The following is a 14,724-nucleotide window of genomic DNA, read 5'->3' on the forward strand; positions in this document are numbered from 1 at the left end:
CTTACTCCTTGGAAGGAAAGTTATGACCAACCTAGATAGCATATTAAAAAGCAGAGACATTACTTTGCCAACAAAGGTTCATCTAGTCAAGGCTATGGTTTTTCCAGTAGTCATGTATGGATGTGAGAGTTGGACTATAAAGAAAGCTGAGCACTGAAGAACTGATGCTTTAGAATAGTGATGTTGGGGAGAAGACTCTTGAGAGTTTTTTTGGACAGCTAGGAGATCAAACTAGTAAATCCTAAAGGAAATCAGTCCTGAATATTCATTGGAAGGACTGATGCTGAAGCCGAAACTCCAATAATTTGGCCACCTGATGGGAAGAACTGACTAATTTGAAAAGACCCTGATGCTGGGAAAGATTGACGGCAGGAGGAGAAGGGGATGACAGAGGATGAGACAGTTGGATGGCATCACTGACTCAATGGACATGAGTATCAGTAAACTCCAGGAGTTGGTGATGGACAGGGAGGCCTGGCATGCTGCAGTCCATGAGGTTGCAAAGAGTCAGACACGACTGAGCAACTGAACTGAACTGTGTACCCCAATGTTCACTGCAGCACTGTTTACAATAGCTAGGATATGGAAGCAACCTAGATGTTCATTGGTAGATGAATGGAAAGAAAGTTGTGGGACATATACAGAATGGAATATTACTCGGCTATAAAAAAGAATGCATTTGAGTAGTTCTAATGAGGTGGATGAAACTGGAGCCTCTTATACAGAGTGAAGTCAGAAAGAAAAACACCAATACAGTATATTAACGCATATATATGGAATTTATAAAGACGGTAACAATGACCCTATATGCGAGACAGCAAAAGAGACACAGATGTAAAGAACAGACTTTTGGATTCTGTGGGAGAGGGAGAGGGTGGGATGATTTGAGAGAATAGCACTAAAAATATATATTACCATATGTGAAATAATGACAAGTCCAAGTTTCATGTATGAAGCAGGGCACTCAAAGCCGGTGCACTGGGACAACCCAGAGGGATGGGATGGGGAGGGAGGTGGGAGGGGGGTTCACGATGTGGGGGGAACACATGTACACCTGTGGCTGATTCATGTCAATGTGTGGCAAAAACAACCATAATATTGTAAAGTAATTAGCCTCCAATTAAAATAAATCAAAAAATCTGGAGAAACCAACATCGCTTTGGTTTGACATTTTTTCAAACTTATTTGAAAATGGTTTTTTGAAAGTGATAATTTGTCTTTTTACTTGTAGATAAAGGAGTGAGAGAAGTTAATGAAACAGTTACTAACGTCCAGGTTTGTATACCAGAACAGTTACAGATTTAAATCAAATAAGATGATCAGTTCTCTACTATACTCTATGCAGCCAAACAAATTTCTGATTCGTTTAGTCCATGAACAAATTAATGTTTCAGTTACTTAAAACACCAAGCCCACAGAGGTTCCTGTTTCTCTCATAACTGCGGTTTGTTAATGGAATAAGAATACTTTACTTAAAAGGAAAACCTCTGCCGTTGTCCCACGCTGTTGACTGTGTGGATCACGATAAACTGTGGAAAATTATGAAAGAGATGGGAATACCAGACCATCTGACCTGTCTCTTGAGAAACCTGTATGCAGGTCAGGAAGCAACAGTTAGAACTGGACATGGAACAACAGACTGGTTCCAAATAGGAAAAGGAGTACGTCAAGGCTGTATATCGTCACCCTGCTTATTTAACTTCTATGCAGAGTACATCATGAGAAATGCTGGGCTGGAAGAAACACAAGCTGGAATCAAGATTGCCGGGAGAAATATCAATAACCTCAGATAAGCGGGTGACACCACCCTTATGGCAGAAAGTGAAGAAGAACTAAAGAGCCTCTTGATGAAGGTGAAGGAGGAGAGTGAAAAAGTTGGCTTAAAGCTCAACGTTCAGAAAACTAAGATCATGGCATCTGGTCCCATCACTTCATGGGAAAGAGATGGGGAAACAGTGGAAACAGTGTCAGACTTTACTTTTTTGGGCTCCAGAATCACTGCTGATGGTGATTGCAGCCATGAAATTAAAAGACGCTTACTCCTTGAAAGGAAGGTTATGGCCAACCTAGATAGCATATTTAAAAGCAGAGACATTACTTTGCCAACAAAAGTCCGTCTAGTCAAGGCTATGGTTTTTCCAGTGGTCATGTATGGATGTGAGAGTTGGACGGTGAAGAAAGCTGAGTGCCGCGGAATTGATGCTTTTGAATTGTGGTGTTGGAGAAGACTCTTGAGAGTCCCTTGGACTGCAAGGAGATCCAATCAATCCATCCTAAAAGAGATCAATCCTGGGTGTTCATTGGAACGTCTGATGTTGAAGCTGAAACTCCAATACTTTGGCCACCTTATGCGAAGGGTTGACTCATTGGAAAAGACCCTAATGCTGGGTAGGATTGGGGGCAGGAGGAGAAGGGGACAACAGAAGATGAGATGATTGGATGGCATCACCGACTCGATGGACATGGGTTTGGGTAGACTCCGGGAGTTGGTGATGGACAGAGAGGCCTGGCGTGCTGCAATTCATGGGGTCGCAGAGTCGGACACGACTGAGCGACTGAACTGAACTGAACCTTGGGCCCTTTGTAGGCACAAGTGGACATCAGATGTTGAACCAGAATGTGGTATAACAGAGAGCCTTATAAAGAGGGTTGTGTCTCTTTCTTCCACACGAGGATGCTACAGTAAACACCATGTCATGACAGCATCAGCTGTGCGTTCCAGCAGTTCAGGTGTGGGGTCCATCCTTCCCCCTGCCTCTGATACATTAATTCTCAGTTTCCATTGTGTGTGATACCTTGCTTAATGCATGCATCAGCAAACGGGAAAGGTGCAGGTTTATTTCCTAGTGAAGATGTTCATTACTCCAAATCACCTGGCCTGTTGTATGTTATAAATTTAGAGAAATTTAAACAATACAATGTGTCCCCAAATTATAATGTAAGTCAAACTTAAAAACAGAACAGAAAACACTTAGGTAAGTTGCATTTTTCTGGTGTTTTCTTTTCTTTTCTTTTTTTTTTAGTTCTACCAGTTTATTGCTACCAACCCATTTCCCTCCACCCTCATGCACACGTGCTCAGTCATGTAATCCCATGGACTGCAGCCCACCAGGCTCCTCTGTCCATGGACTTTTCCAGGCAAGAATACTGGAGTGGGTTCCCATTTCCTTCTCCATGGTGTTTTCTTTATTCAAGTTTTCACACTGCTTTCTTAGACATAAACTCTGTTCCAGGATCAAATGTGGAGAGAGTATGTGAAATGCTGTAAGTTCAGTCACAGTTGCTGGGTTTTGCATTTAATTCTTAGATGAGGCAAAAAGTTCCAACATGGTTAAAGGAATTCGTGCATTGTACATCATGAAGTATGAGGCCTACCTTTAAATTTTTTTCTGGACTATTCTATCTAAATGTTATTTACAAATCAAACACAGAAATCAGTGCTCTATCCAGGCAATGTTTTCTTCAATTGAAGGAAGCACAGTGGATGGTGGTGGTGTGTTCTGTTTGCTCATTTTATCGTGACAAGTCTGCAGGCTTTTTAAATTTATTTTTAATTGAAGGATAATTGCTTTACAACATTGCCCTGGTTTCTACCAAACATCAATATGAATCAGCTGTAGCACTGCAGACTCTACCTCAATGTGTCCTATGCTCTCTAGAGGGAAGCACTGATGACATGGGCTTCCCTGTATGGACACACAGTCCAGCCCCTCCACTGTGCTGGTTACATTACACTGCAAACCACCAGCAACAGGTCAGAGGACAAGGACCCAAAAGGATCCTCCATGTCCCCAGTGGTCGCAGCTGAGCACAGTCGCGCTGCCCCGCTGACCCGCTGCTTCTCCTGCTGCCCAGCCCGGCTGGCCCACCTGACCCGCCAATGAGAGGACCTCGGCACATTCACAGCTTCCACTGGGTGTGTCCCTTCCGACTAGGGAAAGCGATCTGGATACCGTTTAAAAGGCTATTTATTTTAGAAAAGGAAGACGAGGCATCTCGGGCTTGCTGATGAAAAGTGGGCCTCGGTGCTACTGCTGACGACGGGTCTGCTCAGGGTCCTGATCAGTCAGCAGCTGTGTCAGAGGCCTGTGTCAAGTCTCTGCTTCAAACCTGAGTTTTAAAATTATTACTATTAGGAAGTTGGGTCCATCAAAGCCCTAGCAAGTGCTGACATTGTTCTGTTGTTGGGAGATGTGTCAGCTTGTCTGAGAAGACAGGCAAACGTACACTGGGACTGGAAAGAAAAGCACAACCAGGGACACTGCTTTGTCCTCATCACATTGTGGCCGTAAGTGCATTTGCTAAAATACATATTTAGGGAGACAAGCATCTTTCTTTATACCTAGGAAGTCCAAAAATATGTTCTGATCAGTCCCACTCACGGTGGATCTCGTCCAATTAAACATTTTACACATATCATGAGACAGAGCAGAGAGAAATTTAGTGGATTGACTGATGTAGAGTTACATCAATTTCCCTGTAAAATGTTATAACAATATTGTAAAAATAGAATTTTAAACATATTAGCAGAAATGTGAAAAAGTTTATTTTTTTTGGTAACCAGTGACGAGAATAGCTCAATAATCTTTGTAAGAATTCCTGTCCCAGATGAATTGTAACATTTTAAGAAGACAGTTTGCCTTTGGGTTTTGACATCATTTAGTCTAGCTTTCTTACCAATTCTGGACTATTTCTTATCAGGGGGATTAGAGAAGAGCAGGAGCTAGATGAGAGATCGGCTTTACTTACAAAATAAAGATCTTGGGAAATAAAGCATCTTTGTTTCCATAGCTGGGTCTGTGCAGTCAGAGGGGTGCTGTGAAATGCAGGCTTTCTGAGGGCAGAAGAGCCCTGGCAGATGTCAGTTCCTCTGAGCCTCCTAAGTCTTCCCACAGCAAGTGGACTTGGATATTCAGTGACACAGCCATAGGGATTTTCCAGGTCAGCCTGACTGACGAGACCTTACCTAGTGTCCGCAGTCCCAGTTCACTACACACGCTGGCCCTGGCGGATCTGGTAACACAGGTGCGCTGGCGTCCACCCCAGGGACAGATGCCTGTTTCCATGTCACAGTAACCTGCCTGCTCCCAGCCCGGCTCACCTGACTCTTACAAACCTGCTGTGAGGAGACACAGAGACAGGTCTTCTTTGTCTTCACCGTCGTCACTGTCGTGCTGTCTTAATGAGCAATGCTATGCCTTCTGTGTATTAAAACCTTAAAGTGTAATTGTTCTGTGTGTGCTAACATTTGTCTGTTCCCTCACCCCCCGAGTTTCTTCAGACGTGTTTTTCATCCATTTGGTGTGGAAGGGATATTATGAATATTTAGGGAAAAGACAGCCTGTGACCCTAACTGTCGATTGATTCAATGCAACTAGCAGCAAAGTGAATGCGACGTTCATTGAAGCCTCCCAGGGGGAGCTGAAATTGACAGGTAGGAACCCAGGGGGCTCCCTCACCAAACCCTCTGCCAGTCTTCTGGCTGAGGGGGCACCAACATGGGCCAAGGGTGGCTGATGTCACCTGGGCTTTGCACCTGCTACCTCTCACTAGGTCATCTCAGTGACCAGGGCAGGATGCTTCTATCTCCTCATTTTAAAGGTTACAAGCCCAGTGCAGAAAAGCAAATTAATTTGCTGCAGATTACACATAGATTGTGTTACCTCAGATATGTAAGACTTATGTCCAGATGTTCACATCTCCAAAATTCAGTTTTGATATTCTCTTGCTGTCATTCTTTAAAACTTGTTTGCTCCTGGAGAGCTTTTATTGATGTGTCTCAGTTTAAAAAAGCAATTTTTTTTAAAAAAGGGCTTTTTCTCCCAGCAAAGGAAAAGCAACAAGTAACATACAAGAGAAACCCCAAACGTATAACAGCTGATCTTTCAGCACAAACTCTGCAGGTCAGAAGGGAATGGAAGGATATATTGAAAGTACTGAAAGGGGAAAATCTACAACCAAGATTTCTGTACCCGGCAAGAATCTCATTCAAATCTAATGGAGAAATCAAAAGCTTTTCAGACAAGCAAAAGGTAAGAGAATTCAGTACCACCAAACGAGCTTTACAACAAATGTTAAAGGGACTTTATAGTCAAGAAATACAAGAGAAGGAAAAGATTTACAAAATCAAACCCCAAACAATTATGAAAATGGCAATAGGAACATATATATCAATAGTTACTTTAAATGTAAATGGATTAAATGCTCCACCCAAAAGACACAGACTGGCTGAATAGTTATAAAAACAAGACCCATTTATATGCTGTCTATAAGAAATCCACTTCAGACCTAAAGACACATATGGACTACAAGTGAGAGGATGGAAAAATATATTCCATGCAAATGGGAAGCAAAGGAAAGCTGGAGTAGCAGTCCTCATATCAGACAAAATAGAATTTAAAATAAAAAATATTACAAGAGATAAGGAAGGACACTACATAATGATCAAAGGATCAATCAAGAGGAAGACATAACAATTGTAAATATCTATGCATCCAACATAGGAGCACCTCAATACATAAGACCAAAGATGAAGAAGCTCTATACAGTCAGCAAAAACAAGACCGGGAGCAGACAGTGGCTCAGATCACGAACTGCTTATTGCCAAATTCAGACTTAAATTGAAGAAAGTAGGGAAAACCACTAATCCATTCAGGTATGACCTAGATCAAATCCTTTATGAGTATACAGTAGAAGTGACAAATAGATTTAAGTGACTAGATCTGATAGACAGAATGCCTGATGAACTATGGACAGAGGTTAGTGACATTGTACAGGAGACAGGGATCAAGACAACCCCCATGGAAAAGAAATGCAAAAAAGCAAAATGGCTGTCTGAGGAGGCCTTACAGATAGCTGGGAGGAGAAGAGAAGCAAAAAGCAAAGGAGAAAAGGAAAGATATTCCCATCTGAATGCAGAGTTCCAAAGAATAGCAAGGAGAGATAAGAAAGCCTTCCTCAGCGATCAATGCAAAGAAACAGAGGAAAACAACAGATTGGGAAAGACTAGAGATCTCTTCAAGAAAATTAGAGATACCAAAGGAACATTTCATGCAAAGATGGACTCAATAAAGGACAGAAATGGTATGGACCTAACAGAAGCAGAAGATATTAAGAAGAGGTGGCAAGAATACACAGAAGAACTGTACAAAAAAGAGCTTCACGACCCAGATAATCACGATGGTGTGATCACTCACCTAGAGCCAGACATCCTGGAATGTGAAGTCAAGTGGGCCTTAGAAAGCATCACTACGAACAAAGCTAGTGGAGGTGATGGAATTCCAGTTGAGCTATTTCAAATCCTGAAAGATGATGCTGTGAAAGTGCTGCACTCGATATGCCAGCAAATTTGGAAAACTCAGCAGTGGCCATAGGACTGGAAAAGGTCAGTTTTCGTTCTAATCCCAAAGAAAGGCAATGCCAAAGAATGCTCAAACTACCACACAATTGCACTCATCTCACATGCTAGTAAAGTAATGCTCAAAATTCTCCAAGCCAGGCTTCAGCAATATGTGAACCGTGAACTTCCAGACGTTCAAGCTGGTTTTAGAAAAGGCAGAGGAACCAGAGATCAACTTGCCAATATCCGCTGGATCATCGAAAAAGCAAGAGAGTTCCAGAAAAACATCTATTTCTGCTTTATTGACTATGCCAAAGCCCTTGACTGTGGATCACAATAAACTATGGAAAATTCTTAAAGAGATGGGGATACCAGGCCATCTGACCTGTCTCTTGAGAAACCTCTATGCAGGTCAGGTAGCAACAGTTAGAACTGGACATGGAACAACAGACTGGTTCCAAATAGAAAAAGGAGTACATCAAGGCTGTATATTGTCACTCTGCTTATTTAACTTATATGCAGAGTACATCCTGAGAAACACTGGGCTGGCAGAAACACAAGCTGGAATCAAGATTGCCGGGAGAAATATCAATAACCTCAGATATGCAGATGACACCACCCTCATGGCAGAAAGTGAAGAAGAACTAAAGAGCCTCTTGATGAAGGTGAAAGAGGAGAGTGAAAAAGTTGGCTTAAAGCTCAACGTTCAGAAAACTAAGATCATGGCATCTGGTCCCATCACTTCATGGGAAATAGATGGGGAAACAGTGGAAACAGTGTCAGATTTTATTTTTTAGGGCTCCAAAATCACTGCTGATGGTGATTGCAGCCATGAAATTTAAAGACGCTTACTCCTTGGAAGGAAGGTTATGGCCAACCTAGATAGCATATTTAAAAGCAGAGACATTACTTTGCCAACAAAAGTCCATCTAGTCAAGGCTATGGTTTTTCCAGTGGTCATGTATGGATGTGAGAGTTGGACGGTGAAGAAAGCTGAGCACCGAAGAATTGATGCTTTTGAACTGTGGTGTTGGAGAAGACTCTTGAGAGTCCCTTGGACTGCAAGGAGATCCAATCAATCCATCCTAAAGGAGATCAATCCTGGGTGTTCACTGGAAGGACTGATGTTGAAGCTGAAACTCCAATACTTTGGCCACCTCGTGTGAAGAGTTGACTCATTGGAAAAGACCCTAATGCTGGGTAGGATTGGGGGCAGGAGAAGGGGATGACAGAGGATGAGATGGTTGGATGGCATCACCGACTCGATGGACATGGGTTTGGGTAGACTCCTGGAGTTGGTGATGGACAGAGAGGCCTGGCGTGCTGCAATTCATGGGATCGCAAAGAGTCAGACATGACTGAGCAACTGAACTGAACTGAACAGACATAAAAGGAGAAATTGACAGTAACACAGTAATAGTAGGAGAATTTAACACCCCACTCACACCAATGGACATATCATCAAAACAGAAAATTAATAAGGAAACACAAGTCTTAAATGATACATTAGATGAGATGGATCTCATTGATATCTTCAGGACATTCCATCCAAATGCAGAACACACCTTCTTCTCAAGTGCACATGGAACATTCTCCAGGATAGACCACATTGTGGGTCACAAATAAAACCTCAGTAAATTTAAGAAAATTGAAACTGTATCAAGCTTCTTTTCTGACCACAATGCTATGAGACTAGATATCAATTACAAAAAAAAATTGTTAAAAAACACAAACACATGGAAATTAAACAATGTGTTTGTCAATAACCAACAGGTTACTGAAGAAATCAAAAGGGAAATCAAAAAATTTCTTGAAACAAGTGACAATGAAAACACGACAACTCAAAACCTATGGGATGCAGCAAAAGCACTTCTAAGAGGGAAGTTTATAGCAACACAATCCTTACTCAAGAAACAAGAAAAACATAGAATAGACAACCTAAATTTACACCTAAAACAACTGTAAAAATAAGAGCAAAAAAACCCCCCAAAATTAGCAGAAGGAAAGGTCAGAGCAGAAATAAATGAAAAAAAATGAAAGAAACAATAGTAAAGATTAATAAAACTAAAAGCTCATTCTTTGAGAATATAAACAAAATTGACAAACCTTTAGCCAGACTCATCAAGGAAAAAAGAGAGAAAACTCAAATCAACAAAATTAGAAATGAAAAAGTAGAGGGTTACAATAGACAGTGCAGAAATAACAAAGGAATATAAGAGACTATTAAGAACAATTTTATGGTAATAAGATGGATAACCTGGAAGAAATGGAGATTCTTAGCACAGTTCAATCTTCCAAGACTGAACCAGGAAGAAATAGAAATTATGAACAACCAAATTACATGCACTGAAATTGAAGCCGTGATCAAAAATCTCCCAAAAAACAAAAGCCCAGGACCTGATGGCTTCACAGGAGAATTCTATCAAACTTTACAGAAGAGCTAATGCCTATTCTTCTAAAACTCTTTCAAAATATTGCAGAGGAAGGAACATTTCCAAACTCATTTTACAAGGCCACCTTCACTCTGATAACAAAACCAAAGACAACACAAAAAAAGAAAACTACAGTCCAATATCACTGATGAACATAGATGCAAAAATCCTCAACAGAATTTTAGCAAACAGAATTCAGCAACACATCAAAAAGCTCATACATCATGATCAAGTTGGGGTTATTCCAGGGATGCAAGGATTCTTCAATACATGGAAATCAATCAATGTGACACACCATATTAACAAATTGAAAGATGAAAACTATATGATAATCTCAATAGAAGCAGATTTTCTACATCTTTGCAGAAGCCTTTCAAAAAGCCTGTCAAGCCTTTGACAAAATTCAGCACAATTTATGATTAAAACTCTTCAAAAAATGGGCATAGAAGGAACCTACCTCAACATAGTAAAGGCCATATATGATAAGCCTATAGCAAAAATTATTCTGAATGGTGAAAAGCTGAAAGCATTACCCCTAAGATCAGGAACAAGATAAGGGTGTCCACTTTCCTCACTATCATTCAGCACAGTTCTGGAAGTCCTAGTGACAGCAATTAGAGACTAAAAATAAAAGGAATCCAGATCAGAAAAGTAAAGCTCCCACTGTTTGCAGATGACATGATACTGTACACAGAAAACCCTAAAGATAGTATCAGAAAATTACTAGAGCTAATCAGTGAATTTAGCAAAGTTGCAGGATATAAAATCAATACACAGAAATCACTTGCATTTCTATATGCTAACAATGAAAAATCAGAGAAATTAAGGAATCAATCCCATTCACCATTGCAACAAAAAGAATAAAATATCTAGGGATAAACTTACCTAAGGAGACAAAAAAAACATACACAGAAAATTATTATAAGACACTGATGAAAGAAATCAAAGACATAAACAGAGAGATATTCTATGTTCCTGGGTAGGATGAATCAATACTGTGAAAATGACTATATTACCAAACATAATCTACAGATTCAATGCAATCCCTATCAAATTACCAATGGCATTTTCACAGAACTAGAAGAAAAAATTTCACAATTCATATGGAAACACAAAAGACCCCAAAGAGCCAAAGCAGTCTTGAGAAAGAAGAATGGAGCTGGAGGAATCAACCTTCCTGGACTTCAGATTATCCTACAAAGCTACAGTCATCAAGACAGTATGGTACTGGCACAAAACCAGAAATATAGACCAATGGAACAATATAGAAAGCCCAGAAATAAACCCATGCACCAATGGGTACCTTATTTTTGACAAAGAAAACAAGAATATACAATGTGACAAAGACAGCTTCTTCAATAAATGGTGCTGGGAAAACTGGGAAGCTACATGTAAAATAATGAAATTAGAATACTTCCTAACACCATACATAAAGATAAACTCAAAATGGATTAAAGAGCTAAATATAAGAGCAGAAACTGTAAAACTCTTAGAGAAAAGCATAGGCAGAACACTTGATGAAATAAATCAAAGTAAGATCCTCTATGACCCAACTCCTAGAGTAATGGAAATAAAAACAAAGTAAACAAGTGGGACCTGATTAAACTTAAAAGCTTTTTCACAGCAAAGGAAACTATAAGCAAGGTGAAAAGACAACCCTCGGAATGGGAGAAAATAATAGCAAATGAAACAAGTGACAGGATTAATTTCCAAAATATACAAGCAGCTCATACAACTCCATACCAGAAAAGCAAACAACCCAATTAAAAAGTGGGAAAAAGACTTAAACAGGCATTTCACCAAAGAAGACATACAGATGGCTAACAAACACATGAAAAGATGTTCAACATTGCTCATTATTAGAGAAATGCAAATCAAAACTACAATGAGATATCACCTCACACCAGTCAGAATGGCCATCATCAAAAAGTCTACAAACAATAAATGCTGGAGAGGGGGTAGAGCAAAGGGAATGCTCTTGCACTGTTGGTGGGAATGTAAATTGATACTGCCACTATGGAAGATGGTATGGATTCCTTAAACAACTAGGAATAAAAGCACCATATAACCCAGCAGTCCCACTCCTAGGCATATACCTGAGGAAACCAAAATTGAAATAGATACATGTATCCCATTGTTCATTGCAAGATCATGGCTCTGGTCCCATCACTTCATGGCAAACAGATGAGGAAACAATGGAAACAGTGACAGACTTATATTCTTGGGCTCCAAAATCATTGCAGATGGTGACTGTAGCCATGAAATTCAAAGACTCTTGCTCCTTGCAGGAAAAGCTATGACCAACCCGACTGCATATTAAAAAGCAGAGACATTACTTTGCCAACAAAGGTCCGTCTAGTGAAGGCTATGGTTTTTCCAGTAGTCATGTATGGATGTGAGAGTTAGGACTATAAAGAAAGCTGAGGGCCGAAGAATTGATGCTTTTGAACTGTGGTGTTGGAGAAGATTCTTGAGAGTTCTTTGGACTGCAAATCAGTCAATCCTAAAGGAAATCAGTCCTAAATATTCATTGGAAGGACTGATGCTGAAGCTGAAACTCCAAGACTTTGGCCACTTGATGCGAAGAACTGACTCACTGGAAAAGACCCTGATGCTGGGAAAGATTGAAGGCAGGAAGAGAAGAGGCTGACAGAAGATGAGATGGTTGGATGGCATCACCGACTCAATGGACATGAGTCTGAGCAAGCTCTGGGAGTGGAGATGGACAAGGAAGCCTGGCATGTTGGTCCATGGGGTCGCAGAGAGTCGGATATGACTGAGTGACTGATTTGTACTGAGGGGCCACACATCACTGATGACTAGACAGACACATGGTTCATCTCCAGAAAGTATTGTGGAAATACTTGGAAATGGATATGGAAAGTATCATGCAGGACTCTTCCCATCCATCACGTCTCGCTTTCCTGCTTCCCTGACTGGGAAAACATCTCAAAATGGTGCACACACTCTGGACTTAGGAAAAGAAAAATAATGCATACTCACAGATAAAATTTTAACAGGTACTTATTTATGAATTCATGATCCATGGTCCCCAAAATTGCTTGTCACCTTGACCCTGTGAATGTATAAATGAGATAGACCGGGTGCTCAAATCTAGTCCCGTATCAGAATAAACTGAGACTTTATAAAATATTCAGATTTCTTAGGCTCACCCAGGACCTTTGGATAATATTTCTCCTCATGGAGTTTGGATTTTTTTCCCCAAAGGAATGCTCTCCAGTGTGACTTTGATGCATTAGGTTTAGATTTGGGAAAGAGGTTGTATCAAAGAGCTGTTCAGACTTAGTCCCTGTGGACAGAAGTCCACCTGCCATGTACAGTCTGACTGGGAAGGAGCGTAGAGGAGGAAGTGGAAGTCACGCTTCCAGAGTGCCAGCCAGGACCCGGTGTCCTGTGGGGTGCTGTAATTTAATCACCATAAACTCTCCTGAGGACATATATCTTATCTCTACTGAGAGTTTGTTGAAGTGGGGTTCAGAGTTTTATAGGTTAAACTGGATGCCAGGAACACAGAGCTGCTGATGGTGGAGATGGACAGCAGCACAGAGTCAACTCTTTAGGTGGTCCTCCTTGTCCATCGGTCCTTCTTGTCCTTGGGTTCTTCCCGTCCTTGTGTCCTTCCCATCCACAGGCCCTTCTTGCCTGTGGGTTCCCTTCCATCCTGTGTGACTGGCCAGTGGACACTCTTCCTGCGATGTTAGAGGTTTGCTTCTCTGATGGGAGGAAGTGGGAATTAACTGCTGGAGTCCCTGGAATGAACAGTGTGACTTTCCCTTGAACCTGTCTCTCTGCACAGATGATGTCTAAGTTCATTATTATCATTATTAAATATCTGTTCATTTCTTTGTTTGTTTACTTCTTTATTTGGTTCCTCCTCTGGGTAGGGAATTAACCATAGCTGCAAACACATCCTCCCCCAACCCCACACACACACCCAGACCCTCTGGACAAAACCATTCAGCAGTCATTCCAAGGACCTCTGTCCATCATGCCATTCATTTCATTTTAATAAGCACAGTTCATCTGTATAAGTAGTTATATTTGGGGCTATTGTTATGGTCTCTCTTTTATATTGATTTAGAAATATTTATGTTTTAAATTTTATAAGAATTTTGTACAAACTCTCCACATGTCTTTTCAACATAGCTGTTTTTATCAAGATATTTTTTAGTGATTCAACATTTTTATTCATTATTCTCCATCTAAAAATTATCGTAAAATATTTGGTATAGCCCCTGTGCTGTACAATATATCCTTGTAGCTTATTTCTTACACGGTACTTTAATCCCCTAGGTTATGTCTCTTTTTCTTTTTTCTAATACATACCCCTGCCCTCAGAAGTGAGTAAAAACTGAATAAAAATGTTGAACTTAAAAAATTAATATAACTGAATGTATATCACTTTTGTTCCTTCTGTGGGATAAAGTTGAACTGAATGAAGTAGATGATACTTGAGACAGACGAGGACTTCAATAAGAAGTAATTTTTAGGAAAAAAGAAGGACTGCAGCTAAACTTTAAAAATAAAATATTAATCTCTGTTATTGAAAACACTACCCTCTCTGTAACATATTCCACATAAATGGGCCAAGTGCCTCCCTTCCTGACCATAATAAGCGTTTCTACGATGCAAGAAGAACCCATGATCCTTTCCTCGGTGTTTACAAACAGGAGGAGGCCCACTTACTTGTGATATCTTTTCAGGTTAAAGGCAACTTTTAGTCAGCAACTTTGAGAACAGCTGGGGACTGGATGGTTATGTGAGTACTTCCTGGAGGGTTTTCTAATCGTCATATCTGCGTAGAGGTGGGGGCACCAACAGGGATTCCTTCAAAGTCAACCTGGGTCCTGTCTGCACCATGAAAACTCAAGAGGCCTTGTCCTGACCTCGTAGCCACGTTACCCCTTCATCATCTTACGGAAGAAAGCCGTC

The 14,724-nt window shown here is 40.6% G+C and overlaps 1 long non-coding RNA gene across 1 annotated transcript in view; it reads right to left on the minus strand.

The window, feature by feature from the left end:
* Nucleotides 1-10,003: 10,003 nt before the first annotated feature.
* Nucleotides 10,004-14,724, minus strand: part of LOC145516283 (uncharacterized) — a 33,442-nt gene continuing 28,721 nt past the window's right edge. Inside the window, exon 7 of the long non-coding RNA XR_014061260.1 lies at nt 10,004-12,847. This is a non-coding gene — a long non-coding RNA (uncharacterized LOC145516283). The remainder of the gene's footprint in view (nt 12,848-14,724) is intronic.

The sequence above is a fragment of the Giraffa tippelskirchi genome, chromosome 8 (genome assembly GCF_054371585.1).
Source record: "Giraffa tippelskirchi isolate mGirTip1 chromosome 8, T2T-mGirTip1v1.2.pri, whole genome shotgun sequence".
NCBI lineage: Eukaryota > Metazoa > Chordata > Mammalia > Artiodactyla > Giraffidae > Giraffa > Giraffa tippelskirchi.